The sequence below is a fragment of the Equus quagga genome, chromosome 13, assembly GCF_021613505.1.
Source record: "Equus quagga isolate Etosha38 chromosome 13, UCLA_HA_Equagga_1.0, whole genome shotgun sequence".
Classification (NCBI taxonomy): domain Eukaryota; kingdom Metazoa; phylum Chordata; class Mammalia; order Perissodactyla; family Equidae; genus Equus; species Equus quagga.
The window spans coordinates 71031230-71056395 of record NC_060279.1 but is presented as its reverse complement, the minus strand read 5'-3'; the positions used below and the strand labels follow the sequence as shown (position 1 = coordinate 71056395).

The 25166-nt window shown below is 40.3% G+C and overlaps 1 protein-coding gene across 3 annotated transcripts in view; it reads right to left on the bottom strand.

Moving 5' to 3' along the window:
• WWOX (WW domain containing oxidoreductase) overlaps positions 1 to 25166 on the bottom strand; it is a 933724-nt gene that overhangs the window by 267730 nt on the left and 640828 nt on the right. The window lies entirely within an intron of this gene.

Genomic DNA, 25166 nt, shown 5'->3' with positions numbered 1-25166 from the left:
ACTAGTGTTAAATCTAAGGGTCTGCTCTCAGCACACCAGCTTCCATACTTGGGTTACCCTGGAATTAGCAACAGCATAAGATGTGTGGGTGGCATGTTGGTGAAATCCATGCATACATCAATAATAATAGTAAGAGATGCTTATTGGTGTAGGAATTTTTTGAGCAATTAGTGGCTAATAACCACCTGCCAGGTGGTATGTTAAGCCCCTTCCACAAAATAGTATCTCTGAATCCTCAGCCAAACCAGCGAGACTGACAGTATCATTACCTCCCATGGCCGGGGTGGAAGGAGCAGCAGAGAAGAGAAACGTAAAACCAGTGTCTTTCATCAGCGAAAGTCAACAGAGCCAGAAAGCAACTGATGTAAAGCTGATAAACCTTTCTTCACAGGCTTATATTTCATAGACTTCATGCTTCCGGGATAAGGTGTCTACTACAAAAATCAAAAATCTTCAACACTTTTTAAAAAATAATTAGTGTTGGTCACTATTGATCTTTTTTTTTTCTCCCCCTCATTCCTCAAAAGCTAATGCAGCAGGTTAGGACTTCCCTAATTCACATAAGCTTCTTTTCTTGTGCGCCTCCATGAAGGGGTGAGATCTCTCTCAGCACTTCATTCCCATCTTGGTTAGCCCTCCTGTCTGACGCTGTTTGGGATCACACCAGCAGCGTTTATAGAGCCTTCCTCTATTTAGTTCCAAGCGTCGTTTTCTATGCTCTGACTTATAGATCTTATTCACCTCAGGCTCCCCAGCACCTCTCACAGCACACAGTAGGTTCTCAAGGAGTGTTTGTTGAATGAATAATTATCACACTCGACAAACTATTATTATTATTTCTTTTGAGGAAGATTAGGCCTGAGCTAACATCTGCAGCCAATCCTCCTCTTTTTGCTCAGGAAGACTGGCCCTGAGCTAACATCCGTGCCCATCTTCTTCTGCTTTCTATGTGGGATGCCTGCCACAGCAGGCATGCCTTGCCAAGTGGTGCCATGTCCGCACCCAGGATTCCAACTGGTGAACCCTGGGCCGCCGAAGTGGAATGTGTGAACTTAACCACTGCGCCACAGGGCCGGCCCCTGGACAAATTATCTTATAAATGCACTGCGCTCCTAGTGTGAGCGAGCTAGGAAGGAACTCACAGGTGACCTATCCAGGCTCCTTCATTTAAGGGCTGAGAAAATGCAGCCTGAAGAAGCCACATGCCCGGAGTGAGGTCTCCTGCTCAGTCCCGAAGGAAAGTTGAGCCCTGACCCAGCAGAAACTCCTGTTTTGCAAGGCACTGGGAGAAATCCCCAGTCCTTACTCACTTTTCCCTTATTCTTCAGTTGAGAAGCTAAAATTAGTTGGAGGGGGGAAAATAGCCATGCAAATCAAGGCCGGGACTGGAGGGAAAAGAAAAAAAGCACAACAGATTTGCTTTCATTCTTAGAAGGCAGTGGGTGGGAAGGTGGATTGTCACTAAGAAAGGAGCTGGCCTTTTTCACTGAGCAGGAAATACTGAGCTGCTCTGGTCTTGCAGTTTCTGCAGAGCCCAGCCTGTTGGTTTAGTCATGGCATGCGGGTTGCAGCCCAAGGGAGTAAGAGAGAAAATTTGGAAACTGGTGTCAGGTTTTCTGCTGGGGTGTCACTTTGGCCCCGGCCCACGCTGCCATCATGGGGGAAGGCCTGGCATGCCGCAGTCCAACAAGCTGCCTGACATTTTGAAATGCCTTAACCCCAGCTCTTCCTCCACCTCTGAGCCTTCGCCTTTCTCCCTGCCCCACGTGGAGCTGCGAGATACAAGGGGCTCCCAATGTGAAGAGAAAAAGTCACCATCTCCTCGTCCTTGAGGTAATTAATCAGCGGTGACCCTTTACTCGATGAATAATATTACTCAGAGCACTTCCCCTCCCCGTAATATCAATTATGCGGTGGAGAAGTGGTTCCAAAAAACATACACAGGGATTTGGTGGGGTTTTATTGCAAAGCAATGGAGGCTGAGTTGTTGACATGGTAGAGGATGTACGAGTGCTTCAAACACAACGGATCTGCTGCCAGACTGTCTGATTTTCAAGAAGAGAAATATTTCTGGTGTTTCCCGTAGGATTTAGATGCATAAACTGCCGGCCGACCCTGAAATACGCGAGGAACATTTACCTCTACACCAAGAGGTTTTCGCCCTCCTCCATCCTGCCTCTCCAGAAGCAAGGGGCCCAGGGACACTGCTTGCTTGATGCCTGCTCAGATTTGTAAGCGACACTCGTGGGAAATCCTGTTGTCCCTTTGCTGCACCGAGCAGCAACAGCATTAGATTGTACGCAGGTGTTTAGAGTCCTGACTGCCAGCTGGTTCTGAAGGAGGAAGAGGAGGAGAAGAAAAAAAAAAAAAAGAAAAAGGAGAACAGAAGGGGAAGAGGGAAGAAGGGAAAAAAGCAGAAATAATTCAAACAAAAATGCCCCATTCCTATGTGAATAGCACTCTCTAAAGATATTCTATAACGTCGTATAGTCTAAAACTTTCATTAAATAGTCTGTCCTTGCAAAAACATCCTCTCTGATCTTTTGCCCTCCCACATTTGGCAAAACAAAGGCAAACTTTTGGATTATTGCTAAACTACTTCCTTCGAAGTCCATCTCTTCCTCTCTGTGACTCCTTTCTCTCCTGCTGTCATTAGGGGGAGGGACATGAGTTTTGCACGTTGGACTTTGAAGACAGACTTTGAATCCCATGATTGAAGGAGAAAATGGAAGCTTCTAGATGCGAGCAAACTCTAAAAGAGAGGATGGGTCAGAAAAGAGAGGAGTGGTCTGTTCTATAGAATGAGTTCTTTGAAAGTGCAAAATATGAATGCTCATGAAAACCAGTACTCCTCTAGAGAGATTAATTATTGGTCTTCTTGGGAAGCGAATGCTAAAGAAAACATGAAATGGATCTGTATTACGGCAGTCTCTCGCAGAACAAACTGTTCTTTTAAAAAAAAAAATGCTTCTGATTAAAAGTATAATTTTATTTAATACGCCTCAAATAAAAGAAGAGAGGCTATTAAGTTAGCGTGATTGCCATGAATATTATTGAAAGCTGCGCTAATAGAGTTGTTTTTATCATTCCATTTATTCAAAATGAAAAATGGCATTCACCAAACATCGGATCTGATGAGTAATAGATTTATAAAGCAACCGAACAGGAAAGATGAACTGGAGAGAAAATCTGTTTTGATTAGATGATTTTGTGGTTTGTGTGTTGGTTACAAATAACCTGACAGCCACAAAATATCCTCCAAATCAGGATCTCTGTTTGGGAAACTCCAATGGGAATAGAGACTGCTGTGAATTTTTTGACAGCTAGAGAGGATCTCTTCATTTTAAAATATTACTTTCCTATTAACAAAATGTCTCATTTTTTAAGGGAAGAAATACAAATACAAATTACTTGGGGGCTGAGCTGATTGTATGCATAGTTTTTAACGATAACAACATGCATTCTTGAGTGACAGTTCCTTTGGGTTTAAAGCACAGATTTGGGTACGTTCAGTAGATGGAGAAGCCAGGCTGGAAACTTTCCACTACAGTGTCTGTGCTGACACAAAACAGCAGAAGAAAAGATTTTAATCTCATCATAAACAAGAGTACAGATCTCCCAAGGTTTACACCCAACTCTGGCAAAATGGTGAAGAGTTTGTTACTGACTCCTTCTTTATTTAAAATAATAATAAGAAGAAAAAGAATAAAATGTAGAAAAAGTAGCAAAGCTCTTTGCAGAAAAAAAAATAAATAAATAAGGTGGGGGGAGGGTTTGTATGTTGCACTTCTCTGTTTTGGTAACCCAAAGAGGGAATATAAGCTTAAAGTCCTGAATTTAACAAACCTAATTATCAAGGCTTAATTAGTACCGAGGGTACAGCTTCATGGAACACCTGCAGACTTAATTTATGTCCTGACAGAGAGGAACAAGTGTTAATGGGCTGTATTTATGTTAATACCTGAACCTTAGGAGCCAGTGGAATAAAACAGACCATGCACTACTTTTCAAGCTACAGAACAAATATAAAAGATTTTCATCTTAATGCTAGTTTGCACATAATTCTTCAGGGATCACACAGATCAACTTAAACTTTTAAAACTGGAAAAAGTGGAATGTGAAAAAGTAGAGCCATTTTGGGTAGCCATAAAAGTCTATCAATTTAACCCATAAACCAGTGGTTAGATCTTGTCTTTAAAATGGACAGGGGATGATAGGGCTAATGTTCTTAGTGTTTAAGACAAGTGTTTCTCATGAGGCTGAAACATAAAACCCATTTTTTCCATAAATGCCGTAATATTAAAAGAATAGCTAACATTTAAGCAGTGCTCTCTATGTGTCAGTCACTATGTAAGTTCTTTGTATACATTTTCCAGTTTCAGATGACGAAACTGACTCATAGAGGAAATAAGCAACTTGCCCCGGCTGTCTTTCTAGGCAGCTCAAAGATCTGAAGTCAGGTTCCCAGCATCAATGCTTTTTTACAAAGGAGCTAACCTCTCTTCGATACACAGAAAATAATAACGAGAATATAAAATACACAGAAACACCTAATTATAATACAACTCTCAACCAACTATAACTAAATGCAAATTCCTCAATCTGATAAAGAACATGTACAAAAAACCCTACAATTAGCATCATACATAATGGAGAAATAAGGCAATGATGTCTGCTCTCTACACTTCTATCTAACATTCCTGGTGGCTCTATCGGTGCATTAACACAAGCAAAAGAAACAAATGTGATAAAAATCAGGGTGAAAGAAGTAAAACTATCTTTTTTTGGAGACATAGAAAATCTTATGATAAATGTATCATTTTATTATTAATTTTATTTCCTAGATATATCCATGGGACCAGAATAAAAATGGACTATTTTCTTGGCTAAAAAATAAAAGAAAAAGGGGGCCAGCCAAGTGGTATAGTGATTAAGTTCATGCACTCTGCTTCAGCGGCCCAGGGTTTGCCAGTTCCGATGCCAGGCGCAGACCTACATACCACTCATCAAGACATGCTGTGGTGGCATCCCACATACAACATAGAGGAAGATTGGCACAGATGTTAGCTCAGTGATAATCTTTCTCAAGCAAAAAGAGGAAGATTGACAACAGATGTTAGCTCAGGGCCAATCTTCCTCAACAAAAGAGAAAAAAAGAAAAAAGAAAAGAAAATCTTAAAAAAAGAAGAAGAAACTAATAAATATATTTCAAGGTCACAGAATATAAGATCAGTTTGCTGGAATCAATTTTATTTCTATATATTAGCAACAAACAATTCAAAAAAATTTAAAAATATTATTTATAGTAGCACAAGAAGCAAAATGTTTAATACCAAATTTAGCAAAAAAGTACAAGACCTCTATGTTGACAACTATAAAATGCCACTGAGAGAAATTAAAGAGGGCCTAAATAGAGAGATACAGGTTCATGGATTATAATACTCCGTATTGTTAAGATTTCAATCCTCCTCAAATTGATTAATAGATTTAATACACACCAAATAAAATCTCAGCATGTCTTTTACAAGAAGTTGAAAAGTTGATCCTAAAATTTTGATGGAAAAGCAAAGTCTAGAAATAGATCCACAAATACACAGTCAATTGATTTTTGACGAAAGAGCCAAGGAAATTCAATAAAGAGATGATTAGTCTTTCAACGAATGATGCAGGGACAACTGGAGAGCCACATGGGGGGAAAAGTAAACCTCTACCCTTGCCTCACACCAAATACAAACATTAGTTTGAGATGGACCTAAATGTAAGAACTAAAATTATGGTGCTTCTAGAAGAAAACAAGGAAAAATATCTTTGCGACCACGGGATTGGCTAAGATTTCTTAGAATACATAAAGCACTAACCATAAAAGAAAAGAAAAGAGATGAATTAGACATTATCAAGATTAAAAGATTCTGCTTTTCAAAAGACATCATTAAGGGAAGAATAGAGAGGACATAGATTAGGAGAAAGTTCACAATATGTACAAAAAAAGACATATCCAAAATATATAAAGAACTCCTACAATTCAATAATAAAAAGACAAACAACTCAGTTAAAAAAAAAAGCCAAATATGTGAACAAGTACTACACAGAAAGAAAATATATGAATGGCTAATGAGATCATAAAAAGTTGCATTAGTCATCAGGAAAATGTGAAATTAAACCTCCAAGAGATCCCATTTCACACCCACTAGAATGGTAATAAGTAAAAAGACTGAAAATACCAAGTATTGGCGAGGATGGGAAGCAACATGAACTCTCACCCACTTTCAGTGGGAGTTTAAAATGGTACAACCCCCTTAGACAACAGTTTGGCAGCATCTTAAAAACTTAAACATGCATACCCTAAGAGCCAACAGTTCTACACTAGGTGTTTATCAAGAAGGAAGAAAAATATAAGTGCACAAAAAAATTTATACATGAACATGCATGGCAGCCTTACTCATAATAGCCGAAAAATAGGAACAACCCAATGCTCATCAGCAGGTGCGTGGATAAACAGTGTCTCCTTTTACAATGGGACATTTCTCAGCATTGAAAACGAATACCAATACACACATTGACGTGGATGATTCTCAAAAACACGAGGCTGGGCCCAAGAAGCCAGACACAAAAGAAGAGGTATGATTCCTATTAAATGATGTTCTCAGACAGGTAAAACTAAGCTGGGTGATAGAAAGGACAGTGTTTGCCTCTGAGAGGAGAAGGATTTATTGGAAATGAGAATGATGGGATTTTGGGGGGAGGCGGGGTAAGGTGACTGTTCCACATCTTAATTGTAGTGGCGATTACATGACCGTGTACATATGGACATTCGTCAGGATCCAGAGAACTATATATCCTTAAATATGTTAAATTTGCTATGAAAATTAGACATCAATTAGAGGTATCTATGTGTGTATAAATATTCTCCCTCACGCACACACACACACACACACTCTTAGCCAAGAGATTAACTTCACAGGTCAAATTTTATATTAGTAAAACAGACCTTACTTTTTCGGCATATAATCCAATCTACGAAAGTGCTTGGAGGTTTTATTTTAAGATTATTTATGAAATTGTTTATTAATTACTCTCTGAGTTAATCATGCTTTGTGGGAAGAGAATGGGCCCAGGAGTCATATGTCCCAGGTCATTATCATGGCTTTGCTTCTCATTAGCAATGTGACCTTGGGTAAGTTAATTATCAAGCCTCAGCAATTTCTTCACCTGAAGAAGTTGGGAAGCAATGAGGGCCTCTCAAGACGGTGGTACGGCTTCAATGTGATAAGGGATGTAGGGCACACAGTTAAGGGCCTCCATTCTTGTAATTACCATCAGCAGCCTCAGCCCCTTTTTCACAATTTTGTAAACACAGAATGGCTTTGAGTAGCCAGTCATTCCCTCAACCTTTTTCCAAGCTCTTATTTCTGAGGATGACTGCGTGGATCTATGAAAACAATTTGGTGATTTTTTTTTAAATAGGTAGGTACCTTCTGGAAATATTTTGTTATATTCAAAACATAATTTAGCATATTTTTTTTTTCTCTCCAGCAGTATTTCTACTTCCTTCTCTTATAAAACCCAGTTTCTACCTTTTTCTTAAAGAACAATTGCCAGAGTGTTCTTAGTGTCCTTTCAGAAATATCTTTGGTGATTATTCATCTGTGAAAAGGAATTTTTATACAAAGTTTGAGAACTGTGCTTTTCTTGAAGGAAGCGCTGAATCAAATATCTATGACCTAGGATGTTGTTATTGTAAGGAGGAAATTCATGAGATTTTTTTTTTCCTTGAAGAGAAAGCAGGGGTAATGTGAAAGAAAGATCGAGGTTTTCTGAACTGTGGGTAATCAGCTTCCTGGCAGGAGAGCGTGTCATTCAACTTGACACAGTCAGGTACTATGAATCAATTGACACGGTTCTTAAGAAAACTTATTTTTGTTAGAATCTGTGAATTTACCAGAACCGTAGTACATTTAGGTCCTGTGTTCCTCAATCTATCTAGCCAATGCACTTTTTAAGGATCCATGGGCAACCTAATAGTAGAAGAAGGAAGTTAAACGTAACAGTCATTACTTACTTACTTAGGTTTGCATTGCCAAACTGAGCAGGATCTCAATGGAATTCTTTCCAAATGCCCCCTACTAAACTTTTAAAGGTGAATAGGCCTTCTTCTGGGTACAGTGCAAATTTGACAGCAAATTCAGGGTTGACAGAATGGTGGACTAGAAGAACACAAAAAACCAGAGGATGAAAGCCTTGTGGTAAGAGCTAGGCCGCTGTCACCACCACCATGTGACAGAACAGACAATGTCATGAGGCTCTGCCTCAAGTGAGGAGACAACATACAAATTCTCTTCGGTGAACCACTGCGTTCCCAGGCAACCAGAAATCAGAAAGGAAGATGTTGCCTGCATTGAAACTTGGGTCCTTTTCTAAATAATACTTAATTGAGAAAAGAAAAGAAAAACCCACAGCAAAGTAAGACAAATCCACTGATGAACAGGCAGATTTTATTTCTCTTAATTCGGTAAACCCAGCTTTTTAAAAGTGTTCTCAAGCTGGTGATGCTATCAACTTTGAAATGTGGTTTGAAAAAGCGGATATTACATTTTAGCACATGTCTAATTACTACCCTCACGATGGAAACATTGCAGGCAAACTATTGAATTTATTTTCCTAATCGTGCTGCCGAGATAAGACATATGTGCTTAGAACACGGGTGAGTTCTCGGAAACAGGCGCCTGGTGACTTGATGGGAAGCATAGGTTCCCTGGGCCGCCAGCGAGGATGCGTAGGATGCGCAGGATGCGTAGGATGCGCGGGATCGCTGCCTTCTGCATACCGAGTCACTGAGGTGCTGGGTAGATCTGCGGGAACCATGGTAATCAGAATCGGTCCAGTCATCAGATAATTTCTGATTGAGAATTCTGAGAAGTGAGTTCCGCGCTTTGCTTGGTTAGTCACCGTTTTTCTCAAAAGCTGCATTGTGGAAAACCGAAGCCTGCGGGTCCTGAGGTCTGAAGGTCAACTTGAGGTGCTTGTAAACACTTGCTAGGCACGGTTTCAATCCTGTCTTCTTCCTCATGCCTGTTTAGTTCTAACACGGCCTTCCATCCTCTCTCTTCTTCTCACAGCCTCACTCAGCCTTGAGAGACACACGAGCAGGCTGGGCAGGTGTGAGAACTACCTTGCTCCTTCGACACATGAATCAGTTTGTTTCATGGAAATGAAAAGAAGATAATCATCTTGAGTTAAAAATTAGAATCAGGCTGAACTGCAGCTGCGATGATGAATTAGGTAGAGCAGAAAGTCGGCTTCCAAAGTCCATGCATTTCCAACTAGTAGAAACGTTGACTACAATAATTTGGACACACACAAAAAAACCAGTCTGGGACTTTGTTATCTACATGTTAAGCACCATTGAAAATCAATAACTCTGATGTTCAACCTTATATATGGTGAGGGGGAGGGCATCCTTTGCTTAGCTGGAGTTGACAAAAGAACTAGGCTCCAGTCCAAACACAACTCGACACTTAGGTGTGTGTATGTGACGTATAATTTTTTAAATTAAAAGATAAAAGCTAACTGGGAAATGAAAGTAAACATTAAAAATTGCCACAACAAAAGAAATTATTCTGTGGCATTTGGGGGTACTTGGTACTCAAGTACATGACAAACAAGACATCTGCTCAGCCCATGACGGATTCGTCAAGGAAAATATTGTGCGCCAAGTCAAGAGACCTGTCTAGAAAATCTTGTTCTAGGTTGCTGGAAAACAGAAGACACGATGTAAATTCAGTTTCCTCTTACCTGTGTGAACAGAAAGTGTGAAGGGTGAAGATGAGAGAGGCAGAGAAAGGCACACTAAAGAGCAACACAGGAAAAGCATTTTCTTGAACAAGAGGAATGCTGGTGAGTTCAGAGCAGTGCTAGAAAGGTCTTTGGGACTAGCAGGGAGTCCCAGGCAAAAGAACCTCTCAGGCAAGGAGGAAAATAGAAGAGCGTCCTATTTGCAAGGCAAATGGATGCAAGGCAAAATGAAAATGGCAGCCGCAAGAAGCAGGAGCCGAATCAGAGGAGTGGATGGGAGAAAAAGCATCTTAGGCAATAACCCCACCCTTCTCCATTTCTGGTATTCGTTTTAGGCTGAGGATGGTTTCCAAAGAAGCAAAAGAAAAGAAGAGAGAGGTCAATCTCAACTATATCAAAATAAAGGAAATATACCGAAAGTGGAGAGGTCAGTAGGGTGGCCTCAAATATCCCAACTCGATACCAGAGGGAAAAGGCAAGGGGCTGACGTTTTTCAAGCCCTGACCCTGAACCTCATAGGGCATTGGGAGCTTGATAAACATAAAAGAACATCGTCCTTCATTTCAGGCATTGGATGGTCCAGAGGGGCCTCTTTTTTTTCTAGTTGGAGTCTTAGAGTGAGTCATTCCATTTCGCTTCTGGGTGTCTTTGTGTGGGAGGTGCACCATCAGCCTGGAGAGCCTCTTTGTTTGTCTGGGTAACTACTGTTTACCCACCAAAGTGGAGAAGGGGTCTCCTGATTCTAGAAGCTTCTCTGACCTTAAGGTCTGCTTTGTGGGCCCCTGCTCTGGTTACCAGAGAACTTTGGTAAACCAGGTTTCTCCATCAGTCTCTAAGGGAGAAGTCAAGGACACTGCCTGTTTAACAGCCTGTAAGTGCCTGAGGACAGAGATGACATCTTACCAGGCTTTGTATTAAAAAAGGGCTTAGCTTAGAGTACACAAATGAATGAAGTTCATTCTTTCTTTCAGAGCTGGTTCATCTCTTGCATCACTTCCGTCCCCTGAGCGCCTCTTGCCTGGTGAGATCAGACAGGAGCCAGGGTTGCTAATGAGCGACTTCTTTCTAACCCTTGAATGTCCTACATGAGTGTCTAGATTCCACTGTTCTCATGGCTAGTAGAGAATTAGAGTGGAAGAGGACACAATGTTATGCAAGTGATGATATGTAAATAGAAACATTAATTAAGCAAGGAAAATAACCCATTTTATCAAAGACACACTTTTTATGTTATTGTAGGTCTAGATTTTTTTTGATGATTGCTGACTGCTTAAATATCATAGACCATGATTTCTCCAGCTAGGTAAGACCTTTTCCAATGCATACTGGCCAAATCAAAAAACTGGAACATATTCAAGAAAACCAAGTCTGCTTATATATTTGTTAGAATTGACTAAGAAATAAAATCAGTTATTATTTTTTCTCTTTTGCGTTCACGTATAAAATTTCTATTAGGGCATTTCAGTGTGCTTAGATTATCCAGCAGTGGATTCAGAATCATTTGTCATCTTTCAAGATCTGAGAGTCTTTCTTGACCAATTTAGAAAAGAAGGATGTTACAGCAAACAGACAGCCTAGCTGCTAATGACGGGCAACAGTTCAATATTTTATGCCACCTTAAAAAAGTTTCAGTAACTGAAGGTGTTCTCACATTAATTCTTTGCATCAATTATTGACAGAGAATTTAATTTAAAGGCAACTAGTCAGTAACCTAGGGGTAGTGTTTTAAATAATTTATAATTGCTGCATGGGTGTAATCATATTGCTATTGATTATGATCCAGTCACTTCTACAGGTCCAGCAGGTCTTATGCTAATTACCTTTAGTGAGATCACCTTTTTAACTCTGTATTCCCTGGTAACAGGAACTCATTATAAAAATAATTTAATGAAGTGCAATCTTTTAGAGTCCTTGCGAGCTGGGTGTGGGGAGGAGGAAGAAATGAACTCAGGGGAGGCAGGAATTGAAAGTGTTATGCCGAGATTTACAGATAATAGTGCCTAAACCTGAAATTGCATGTTATTAATCAAATATCAGATGGCACTGAGATAACAGGGGTGAAAAACAGGGTATACGGAACGGGTTACGAAAAAGAAAAGAAATAAGAGGATTTAAACAATTTCCTTTCTGAGCAAAAATGTCCAAATCCTTCTCCATTGATCCCCCTGGGACACATTTTACTCACTGTGAAACAGACTAGCAACCTTTTGGAGGGATCTGGGAAAAGCAACCTGGTAAATCCTGAAAATTTGGAAGAATGAGGTCCACTGTGTGCTCCTTCTTAAACCCTCCAAATGTGAAACAAAGAGGGGTTCGCTCCCCTGGTGGAAGGAGATTCAGTATTAGGTGGTAGAAGGATCGACTAAACTCTTTATGATAAGAGCTATGAATGCATTTTACTGAGTAGTAACAAAAAGACATGAAACCCATGATTACCTATAGGAAGTTACCTCGAACAGGACTCAAGTTCATATTTAGGTAAAATAAACCATGGGTGAGAATGTGATCCATAAATAACAGCACAGATGGTACTTAGATAGGGCATGATTAGGATGCTGGTTTGGGGAAAGTCGGAATTTAGGAAATACCGATGAGTGAGCAGACCAAATCCAGACACCATCGCTCTTCTCGCTCTCTTTGCTTTCTTCACCAAAACAGAGCCATGACAAGGGTTGGTTGCAAAGGGAAGTGAAACCATCAGCACATTTCAGGGAGCCCAGCAGGCCTGCTCAGTTCAGACAGCAAGTGTGGATGAGCCATCCTGACTGTGGGCAGGGGGACAGCCTCAGAAGATCCAGAGAAGATGGGAGGGATGTTCAGTAAGAAAGTGAGGGTTAAGAATGATGGAGCGGCAGAAGGTCCAACAAGAGTGTCAGAAGAGGCTTTTATTGATCTATTTTCATTTGCCTTTATTCTTAAGGCTCTTCTTTTTAAGCAATCACATCTCGATAGCCAATTTGTCTCTCTTATCAAACGTGTGTATGTGTGCATGTGTATATGTGCTTCAAAACTGTTATGACATTGATTTTGCTTAGAAAAGATGTGTGTGTGTGTGTGTGTGTCTTCCTGGGAGTAATTTTGTAATAAATACAATGTTTTTGTGCCACTTGGCTTCAGATTTGAGAAAATTTCTATTATTAAGAAGAGAGAGAAAGAGAGCTCTATTTTCTGGAAAAAGAGATAGAAGATGGTATACATTTAATTTTATCCAAATGACGTGAATGCCTTGTGAACAGTGAAAGGTAATAGAAAATTCATCCTATAGTATGAACTTTCTCCTGAGACTGTAAATGAGGCCCTTTTTGTGAAGGTGAGAACAACATATCTTTAAACTTCGGGCGGCAGCTATTATAATAAATGTGGAACAAACCCTGACCTGTATTTGTACAAGTTAAAAGAAAGGAAAAAAATACCTGCAAAAATTGTCACCTGCCCACACTGAGATTTTGCTAAAAGACATAATTCTCACTTAAACCTATTGAAAAGGAAACAACAAATTTCTAGTTTATTCCATTTCCTCTGGGCCCGCTTAGTGCTTTCAGACTTGGCCTTGTTTTCTCCTGCATGGAGCCACGTGGACACAGGCCAGTTCTCATGGTTATTGTAGCACGCCAAAATATATTTGAAGCTGCAAGAGTGAAGCATCAACTGCCGGGAGCAGGAATTATTTCTCTGAGATACACTGATCCCACTTGGGTTCCACTGCAGACCCTTAGATGGGGGACCCAGTGTGTAGGGTTCAGGCTTCTGCCCATGGGATAAATCGGGGTTGGTGAATGTTTTCTGTAAAGGGCCAGACAGAAAATATTTTAGGCTTTGTGAGCCATATAATCTCTGTTGCAAATGCTCAGATCTGCCATTGCAGCCATAGACTATATATAAACGAATGAGCTTGGATGTATTTCAATATAATTTTACTTCTAAAAACAACGGCTGTAATTTGCCAATCCCTGGTACAGATCCTTATTGGTTTATTGATTATGCCATATTCCTGGGGTGGGACCAAGAGTGGGGTCCACAGCATGGGTGGCAAAATTAACCCCAGATTTGAATCTGAAGAGGGATATGTCCATTGTGAACGAGAAGGAGGCCGGGACAGGGGTAAATGTTGGTCAGTTTCTGGGGGAATCAAGGGTGGGAAGTTGGGGGTAGTGTTGAGGGACTGGCCAACGAAGGCTTCTTTGGTCTCAGAGGAAAGGCCATCGTGGGAGGTGGCAAATTCTGGGGCCTGGGGAAAATGGAGAAGCTTGAAATAGCCACTATGAGGAACAGAAGAGAAACCAGACTAAGTAAACAGGATGATGAGCCAGTCTTGAGAACACAGTGGAGACCATGAATTTCAAAAAAAAAAAAAAAAAACAGGGAAATCAATATCATGTCACAACAGTACCAACAGCTCAGTTAGTGGCAAAGGGCACAGAACTAACCCCAGGCTATTCTGGGGGAACAAATTCTGCTGTCTACGTTGTGTCTAGAGATGAGCAAAATGATTCCACACCAAGCCACAGGCATATCTCAGACGACTCTTAGTGGCAACATAAAAATAAGTTTTGGCTCCTTCAGTGGGGAGATATTTAAGTCTGCTGTCAGAACGAAAGCTTCCTCCATCCCCAAAACAAACAAACGAAAGCGATCTTTGAGATCAAGAAGAGAGGGGAGCTGGGAGCAGAGAAAGGCGCCCTGCCTGGAGCTGTCAGTTAGCACCAGCTAATAGCACCTCCTGGGCCTTAGAATGTTAGAAATTAGATGGCAAAACAATAATTAAAAGACCAGCAGTGACGCCTCAGAACAACAGGGACTCCGTGGCCACAGTGGCTGCCCCTGGGTGGTTACCTGGAATTCGAGTTCTGAGAAGAGAAGCTGTGATGGGGAAAGCGCTCTCGCGATGCAGTCATGCTAGCTGGAGTGAGTTCTCAAGTCACTTTCAGAAAGGGAAGGGAAACGCAGAGCCCCAAATTGCCCGACACCTCAGGTAGGGTTAAGCATTTTATGCAGGCATCAGCATCTTTCCGGAGCTCACCTTTTAAAAGGAGCCAGCTTTTTGTTGTAAATGGCACTGACACTACAACAAGAAAGTTCATTTCACAAAGATGATTCATTAAGAAATAAAATATTCATGGCTGACAGTTTGAAGGATCGCCATACAGTTATATTCTAAGGCACCTGTCCTCCCTGTCAGGTTCAATGTGGGATGTCATGTCGCCAAAGTTTTATTTAGAAATTGTTTGTCAGAGTGAGCTTTCTAATGTGAATGAAAAATTCATCCCCTCATTAAGAAGATTTTACATGAAATGTCTAGGATTTTCAATGAACACTAGGACACGAACCAATTACTGTTAAACACTTAAAGGGACAGAGTCCTAAGCTCACTCAGCAAAACCCTTAATTGCACAAATGTGGAGAGAATTCAACATCCCGAAAGGCAAATGGGAATTTTGATTTGGAAATTTTGTTTTCTTTTGTCACATCTGGAAAACTCTCATCTTTAAAAGGCTCGGGGGAACTCAAACACGACTATTATATGGAATCCACTCGTCCGTCATTATATCTGACCCTTTTGTACATACCCACATCGTGCAGTGGAATTTGGAATTTTCAGCCACTTGTTCAACTCCCAAAGAAAATCATTAAAACGTCCTGGAAAGTTGTCACGTGCTTTTAACTATTTCTTAAGTTTTTTTTGTTTTTTAAATACACATTGTCACCTTCATTTCATTCCTGTTTTACTTTAATAATGTGTGTAAATATCAAACAAGTACCTCGGAAGCAAATATATTTAATGATTCCAAAATGTTGGGAGTTGGGAGAGAGGGCAAAAAAGCCACAACAGATTAAAATAGAGCCGCCTAGAAAGCCAGGAGAAATCCACAAGGGAATTGCTTGTATAATGAAATAGCATTTTACAGTGATGACAATGGATTAAGTTGACATTGAGACTCTTTTTTGACATACAGTCGTTCAGCTTAATCTATGGTAGAAAATAGTTCACTCCCCAAACCTAGCAGCAGACTCGGGCTCCAGTCCATATATTATACACATACACACACGGTTACACTGTCACTTCCAATTTCAGAAAAGCCTTGAGATTGACATTATGAAAACTGAAATTTCTCCTTCTCAACCCAACAGACTCTATACACTTTAAGGATTTCATATTCGCTTTCATATTATAGATGCTTTAGGAAACTAGTTCAAGGAAAGAGCAGCCTTGACCCAATAGGTAGTCACTGCCATCCTATAAGACTCTCATGATGCTTTCCAAAAGAGGGGAGACACTGAATAAGCTCTTTATCATAGCTGATGTAGGTGGGGAATTTCAGAGTCTTTCTTTGTGCTTAATTATAGCTGCCTCTGCAGTTACTTTTATATACATATTCTTTCTCTATATTTTTCTTTTCATTTACGTATATTTATTCCTTTATATATATGTTTTTCTTATAATAACTTTTATATTTTCTGGAAAGCAATTGGACAACATGTATCAAGGGTCTCAAATCAGTTTCGATGGGAGACGCAATTCTAGGCATCCAGCTTTAAAAACACCTGCAATTCACATAAGGAATCTTGCACAGAGATGTTCCATGCTGTATTATTTAAAATAGGAAACAAATGTCCCAAAGAGGAGGGAATGTTCTTTTGCCAAGTTACCACTCAAAAATCACATTTAGCATTCATTTCTCATATGATATTGAGGAAATAAAGTAGGATACTGAATGCATTAAGTGTACTTAGAGTTTCATGAGGTGAAAAATAAATGCATTTTTTTAAAAGAAAAAACCCCCAAATGTTTAAAATGGGCATGGACGTATGGGCGATGTTTTAGTTTCTTATTTTTACTATTTTAATTTTCCATCCCCACTCCTATATACAGATGTAATTAAAAGACAAGTCTAAATACAGTTGAACTCTATACACTGCATATCTATATAGTACACGAGTGAGCTGTCCTTTAATATATACACCTAAGTCAGAAAGAAAAAAAAAACTGATTCTTCTATTAGGTAAATCAAATTATCAGTTAAAAATGGTTCCCCCTTCATCTTCTGCCATATGCGAGATATTAATGTATTGAGTTATCCCTATGGAAATTGCAAAAACTATTTACATAAATTCTCCAGTCTACCAAATTACAACTTGCTCAAATAAATCAGACATCGAGCCTCTGGTCCCTGTAAATTTTGGTTAGCAGCCTCTATGTTGGAAATCGCATCCAATACATTTTTCACAATCTGCCCATAATTAGTTTCACTGGGAAAACTGTGAAGAACTATTTTGCTGCTTTTAAATTCATAATTTTGGTTCAAGAGCCCAGAATAAGATGTTTAGTCAGAGTGAAAACTATTTTCTAACAAATCAATATTAATTTATCTGACTGTTATGGTCTCAGGAGCCAAAAAGTGTTCTTGTACTGAGCTGACAGGAAAGATTTTATCCTGACCAAATGTTATTCAAATATTTATAAGACTGGATAATTTAGTAAAGAAAATACAGATGGAAGAAGGCAAGAGTATTTTTTCTTTGGTGCGGCTTTGCCATTTACGAATGACAAGAATTATAAAAAAGGTGGGGAGTGACTAGTAACCTCCCTGCCTACCACGAGTGAGCGCCTTGAAAAGTTGGTTGACCATTTAGTAAACTCCACAAACTAAAGGAGATCTTGAGGCATTTCAGCCGTTGCCATGGCACTTGTCATTGAACCATGGGTGCCGTTTTGGTCAAGAACAAAACACTCTGCTGTGGGAGGTGTCATTTCCCAATGACACTGCTGATAGACAAATGGCACAGCAGGGTCTTTGAGGCTACGGATTGAGAGGGAAGAGCAGAAAAAGAAATGAAATGTACTGAGTAGGCTTTACATTGATGACCTTATTTAATTCTGAGATAAGATTTTGTGTGTGCTTACGAACTTTTTATAGGAATAAAATATACACTCAAAAAAAAAAGCACAAAACAGGTCACTAAATAAATTTTCACAAAGTGAACACACCCAGCACCCTGATCAATAAACAGAACATTAACAACATCTGGGTTCCCCACTCATGCCCCCATCCAGTCTCTACCTATGACTTCTAACATGTCGATAGTTTGCTTTTATACAGTATACAGTTGAACCTATTATAAACATAGTCATAGAGGATGCACTCTTCTGTATCTGCCTTCTTTCTCTCAACATCATGTTTGTGAGATTAGTCCATATTGTTGGGTTGAGTTGTGGGTCTTTCATTCTCATGGTGTGCAGTGTCCCACAGCATGAAAATACCACGATTTATTTAACCATCCACCTCTGATGCACCTTTGGGTAGTTTACCATTTTGAATTATCACGATTAACGCTGCTATACACATTTTTGCACTTGTCTGTTGGTGAATACACAATAGGAGTGGAATTGCCAGGCGATCAGATACGCTTGTGTTCAGTTTTAGGTGGATACTATTAATAAGTCTTCCCACTCGATGATATCAATTTATATTATCGCTATGGACTGAACTGTGTGCCCCTCAAATTCCTATGTTGAAGCCCTAACCCCCAGTGTGTGTAGAGACAGTGCCTATAAGGTGATAATAAAGGGTAAATGAGGTCATAAGTGTAGAGCCCTAATCTGATAGGACTGGTGTTCTTATGAAAAGAGGAAGAGAAACCAGAGCTCTCTGTCTCTGCCAGGTGAGGACACAGCGAGAAGGTGGCCACCTGCAGGTCAGAAAGAGAGCCCTCACCAGGAGCCACCTCAGCTAGCACCTTAGTCTTCCCAGCCCCCAGAACTGTGAGAAAATACATTTCTGTTACTTAAGCCGACCAATCTATGGTCTTTTCTTACAGAGCATGAGCTGACTACTACAATTATCACAAGGTAAGTGTTTTCTTCTTTAAATAATCTGTTTATTTTAGAATCATTTTAGTTTAATAGGAAAGTTGAAAGAACCCTATTTTCTGAGTCCTTCTGCATTCCAGGTGTGATGTTGTGTCGCCCAAGAACTGAATAAGCTTTTCCCGAAGACCTATCGTTTTCCGGGCCTGTGGAACACCAAAATGAAGGGTGAACCACAAAGGTGGCTCCTGTCCTGAAGCCTTCAGCTGAGTTGCCATTCCTGATGTTCACAGCTCCTGCGAGCCTGCCACTTCTACTTCACCCTATCACATCACTATGCCCCATTCACGTCTGTGGCACCCACACGAAGATGGCATTCAGTAAGTCTTTGCTAAATGTATGGATGCCCAAACATTTAAAAAATATATATGGCCTTGTAAAAACTTCATATTTAAGATATATGTTGCCAACACGACCCTTCTCACCTCTATGGGACTTGGGGTATTTTATTGGGAGGCATGTCTGATGAAAAAGAAGATAGAAGATCATCCTGACCCTGCCAGATTGCTGTGTCCTCTTGGGTAAGTCACTTAACCTCTCTGGGCCTGTTACCCAGGAGATAAAATGGGGATACTAATAATGTCCTGGCTCCCTAGAATGCTTGTTAAAGGCTTTGAAAACTGTAATGCACTATACACATCTTAGGAAGTGCTGGCCTTATCACATTTATCTTTAATACTAAAAAAGAAATCTCAGATAAAATGGAGAATGATATTTACTGCCAGTTCTTTCTAATTCCAGAAGAAAATGCCTATATCCATAGGGTCACTATAGAAACCATCCCAGGAGAAGAACCACATTGGGGTTGAGGAGCCAGGAGAATCAGTGATCATTCCATTACTTCTTGAGTGAGTAACAGAGACCCAGTATATCATGTATGGATATTGTCTATCCAGGTTGCACATCGTGGACCCTGGAAGAATGCAATGCAATCTAACAAAAGCACTCTATATCAAGTCACAATTCGGCTTGATCACAAAGCTGGACAGTGACTGCCTCGAGGATACAGACTACGCCTTCTTGTACCTAGCAAGTAGACTAGCAAACAATAGGCACTCCAAAGCGTTTGTTGAATGAATATTTAATTTTCCAGTCTAAATGGGTTGGAAACTTTGATCTTCTGATTTTCCTTAAAAGCACTTTTTGATCAAAACCTAAAAATAAATGAAGTTCTGGTCTTCGAGAAAAACCTGACTAAATTAGCCTGCAATTTTTTTCAGATTTTGCCTGTGCAGTGGTGACTCTGTAGACAAAATTTTATAAGAAGCTCAAGGGGCCTGAAGAGAAGACACCAAACAAGAGAGAGTATTCAGAAAACCAGAAACAGGGTTTTATAGATAGTTCTAAGCAGATACCGTGTACGACAAGGCAGAGCAGTTCTCTGAATTGTCAACTGATCTCAACTTAGAAATGCACTCCCATGTTGGGGAAACACGTTGTCTTTCCACTCTCAATACACCAAGTTCTCTGAAATCATCCTTTCCCAATGGTGGTGGTGTCAAAAACTAGCGGCTCACACTTACGTGAACTCTCAGATGAACCGCGGCAAGAGTACATCAGCAAGTTAGGCAGGCGAATTCCCTCGCCAATAATAAATAAGGAGCAAAGGGAATGAAGATGGGCATTTTGGCTGGATTCCAAGCACGAAAACCTGCCTATCCACCTTCAAAATGATGCAAGATTGCAGTTTGTTTAATGTTCATCTTATGTGCTTAATTACCGATAGCGCTTGACTAATTATTTCTTGTTTTGTAGACTATTTAAACAGAGAAGGCAAGCAGCTACAGACTTTTGTATACTGAATGAGGATTTGTAACTCATTTTTGTAATCGCGCAATTCCCGGAGGGCTTCATTACAAACACGAAAGAAAACAGGATACTAAAAGCAGGTGACACTCTAATTTCCACAGGTACCGGTTAAAGCACGAGAGTGAAGTAATGGAAAATAAAATAAAAAATAGCCTTTAGATGTTTCCAACCATGTAGAGTGTTTTCATGTTAATAAGAGGGAAAATTGCAAATGCAGCAAAGACATCTCCTTTTGGGACTGGCATCTTTTCTGACGCCCGATTTGATCCAACATCTCTGCAAAATTATGAAATAAACCACAAAATAGACCTCAGTTTTCTTGCTCACATAAATAAGCATTTGGTGAGTTGCATATGGCACCATCAACTTGGATCATCTCTGTTTTCACTCTTTTACTATATCTACATTTTTATATAAATTCTTGGTTAGTTGAAACCATTGCACAAGATTTCCAAATGTTTAGAAAAACAAGTGGCTTAAGCTGAATAATAATACGAGAGATCTTAGACATCCCAGACTGTTAGAAATGAGTTGTAGGGGCCGGCCCGGTGGCACAGGGGTTAAGTGCATGTGTTCCGCTTCTCGGCAGCCCGGGTTTCGCAGCTTCAGATCCTGGGTGCGGACATGGCACCGCTTGGCACACCATGCTGTGGTAGGCGTCCCACATATAAAAAAGTAGAGGAAGACGGGCATGGATGTTAGCTCAGGGCCAGTCTTCCTCAGCATAAAGAGGAGGACTGGCAGCAGTTAGCTCAGGGCTAATCTTCCTCAAAAAAACAAATGGATTCTAGACACGATAGCATTGCCTCTTGGACAGAAACTGGGTTTAGTGGTCATGTGATCACTTGTCAATTTGGGGTTTTCTGGAGAGTCCACCCTCTGCCCAGGATAGTATTAGATGTTTAGGGATGTAGGGGAGATCTTAAAAAATTATGAGCCATAATTCTGCCCTTAAGGCATCAATAGACTACTTGGGAATTTGAAATAAGACACTTGAACCCCATCACCGTGGTGGTTGTCATCACGAGAGGGGCCCCTAATTATCAAGTACTTGTATCTCAAACTGAGATGCAAGCTTCACATCGCCCCACATTGTTACAGCAACCTGCCAAGCAAGCGCTGTTGGCCCCTTTTCCAGGTGAGGAAACCAAGGTTTATGTGCTTGAGGGCTATGCTCCTTGCACTCAACCTCCTTGATTTTCCTCCCTGAACAAATACTTAAGATAATCTAGAAGTTAGAAGTTGTTGCTGGTAAATTTCAAGAAGGCAATTCCAATAGCATGGTCGGGTAGACGCCAGACTGCTGGGTCTGGGACAAGGGATATAGAGGGAATTAAGGAATAACATTGATAACATTTACTGAATCCTTACACATACCAAGCAATGTGCTACATTATTTACACATCTTATCTCAAGTCCTCATGGCAACCCTATGAAATAGGTGTTAAATAATAATCATAATAATACCCAACACTTATTAGGTGCTAGTGTGCTTATGTATTATTTCATTTGATCCTCTCCAAAACCCTATAAAGTTGTTATGATTATTATCATCCCCATTTAACAGAGGAGTAAAGTGAGGCTTAGAGAAGTTAATTTGCCCCAAAGTTATGACAAGTTACTCAATGACAGAGCGAGGAATTGAACCCAGGGGTCTTCTTGCAAAGCCCACGCTTTTCAATGCCATGCTAGACCACCACTCAGCATACCACCTCTGCTTATGGTAACTCAGGTGGGCTAAGTCGTCTGCCCAAGGTCACGCAACTAATGAGTTGTGGCTCAGGATTCCCTTCCACAGTCTACCCTCTCGAACACCATGCAATATCACCTCCCAAATAAGACAGCTGCTCAAGAGCTGGGCAGTGAGATTCAAAACTCCAGTGGATACTTTTTGAGCCAGTAGAAGATATGCTAAGAAATCTAGGGAGGGCATTGTTTCCAGAGAGCTTGCTTTCTGGTGACAGCGACAAATGAGAAAGGATCCTCTGGAGCTTATAAAAACAATTCTGATTCATTTGACATCTAAGAGGCCGATGAGGGGAATCTGCAATTGAACAGCATGTCCCCCTCATCCAGCTGCCTCTCTGCAGGACCTTATGCAAGGCACTCAACTTTCTAGGCTGTTTCACTAGCTGCAAAATGTGTATCAAACTACCTGTGTTGCTGTGGTAGAGTTGGACATTATCTATCCAGAGATATTTCTAAATTCATTTATTGCACAAATACTTATTGTCTATCATGTGCTGAACACTCTTCTAGGCCCTGGTAGGAAAAATAGACAAAAATCTTGATACTTAGGAACTTACATTCCAGAGCAGAGGAATAAACAGAAGCGTCATATACGTCTACGTCTACATGATATCATAAGAAATATAAACCAGGGGAAGGGAGAGGGGCTACAGGGTTTAGGAGGCAGGTTGCCATTTTATAGGAAGTGGTGAAGAAAGACTTCACTGAGAAAGTGATTTTGAGCAAAGTCCTGAATTTGGAGAGGAACAGCCCGTGGCTCTATGGGAGAACATTCCAGGCAGAGGGAACAGCAAAAGCAAAGCCCCAGGGACAGGAACACACTCAGTATGTTTGAGAAATGGCTGATATAGAATGAGAGGAGAGGAGAGAACATAGTGACAGGTCAGAGGCAGGAGGCAGGCACGTCAGAGAGACAGGGCAGGCAGGGTAGACATCAAGGCCCTTGTATCCTATTGTGAAGACTTTGCCTTTTAATCGGCCTAAAATGGGATATAATGAATAAAGTCCTAGATGGATAAAGTAGAACTAACTTTTCTGGCTTCTTCCCCCATCTGGGTAAATTAGAAGAGGAAAGAAATATCTAAATGCAAGACTTTCCTCATTACTGATCTGAGCTCCTGACTCAGTCCTGACCTGGGAGGCCTTTTAAAAAAAAGTATTTGTTTCCAGAAGAGAGATTTAAATGTCCTGGGGCTCTTCGAACCAGCAGAAATAGGAACCACTTAAGTTAACAGGCAAAGTAATAAGACTATACAGAGGAAACTCACATTTTCATACTTTATGCCTTAATTTTAAGTAGAGTTACAAGATTTCCTGTAGGAATTCAGAGTGTTATCTTATTTTATGCCCCAAACTAGAGAGAGCATTCCACTGGGTTTGCCAGGCTGTTAAGATGAAAATATCTGTTTGAGCATAGCATAATAGATGAGGTGTTTAAGGCATTTTCCTTTAGATTTTTGGTTAATCTTCTTTTAGTTAATTTTCTGAGATAAAATCTAGTTATAAATAACCTGAGGGTACCCTAACTGGGCTGTTCTGAGAATGGCAAATCTTTAATAGCCAGAACTACTGCCTTTCAGAGATCTCGAGGGGGAAGCAATACTTTGAAAATTATCCAAAGCAAAGTAAGTCGAAAGCATTAACAAATTAAAGAGAGTGGGAGAGAGAGGAGAAAGGGGTGAACGAGAAAACTTCTTTGACATTCACAAGACGGCAGATCTTACCCTTGAAACTCCTTTTTTTTTTTTTTTTTAAAGTCAAACATTCAATATCTATTTGTTGATTACAACAGAGAATTGGTGAGTTTCTGTCATATGAGAGTCACAGGAAATTCATCCTCTTCACAAAAGGGAAGTAGAGCAAAATCCAGACAACACCCAAAGCACAGGAGAAAGAGTGTGACCATAAATGGCCATTATTTACACTGAGGTCCAGTAGGTATGATCTTCAAATAAGAAGTTTTAGAACTGCTTTTAAAGATAGATGGTGGAAGAAGAAAGAAGAAAATAAGAAACAGAACCTTAAGTCTTCTGCATTATTACAAAGTAAACCAAAATTTATAAAAGGGATTATAAGGTAGGATGCGCAAGGAAGTCATGTAAACAAGCTGACATATGAATACTTCCTCAGCACAAGACTGAGTATGCTGGCTGCCATCCATCCCTAGTGTATATATTATCTAGAGTCTGTTTATAAAAATAAGAGAGGGTGGGAGGCCCGAAGGGGGCATAACTCAAAACAAAACAAATCTGTAGGACTAGATAAGGGAGGGTGATTATTCCCAGGTACTCATAGGCTAAAGACTATCAAGAAGAAGAAGTGGAACAAGTTTCTACAAAGCAATAAGAGGATGGGAGAATCCTTTTTTTGAAAAACGAGTCAGAGGCCCTAGAAACCTGTAAGTCAATAACCCTGTCACCAGTTGTAGGATTATCCAGGACATGCAGAGCCTACGCTGACAAGCAAGTTGAAAGGGTATACAGAGTTGTAATCAAGCAGGAAATTGCCACCGTGGCTTAGAAAAACCAAGTCCTGCTTATGGGTTTGGCTCCATCTTCCTAAGCTTCTACAAAAGGAGGCTGGCTAAATGTCCTGGGATGCTGAGGATACCCGCCTTGAGATAAGGAATATGAAGACTCAGGAAGACGGGCAAAGTGAAGTCTCTATACTCAGGAAAGAGAGAGAGAGAGAGAGAGAGATTAAACAGTAACCAAAACACCCTCTCCCCTTAATGTAAAGCCTGCCAAATTGAGTTGCTATTTTTTATCTCAGCCAGGCAGATCAGACACTTGAAAATTAGAGAAATACTAATTTGGAATAGACACCAGAACACTCTCATGTACTGGGAGAATAATAAATGTAGAGAATGGCTTATAAAGCAAGACTGCTGTCACTGAGGGTAGCATGCTGAGTCTTCAATGGAAATCGATGACTTGCTTCACCAGGAGGG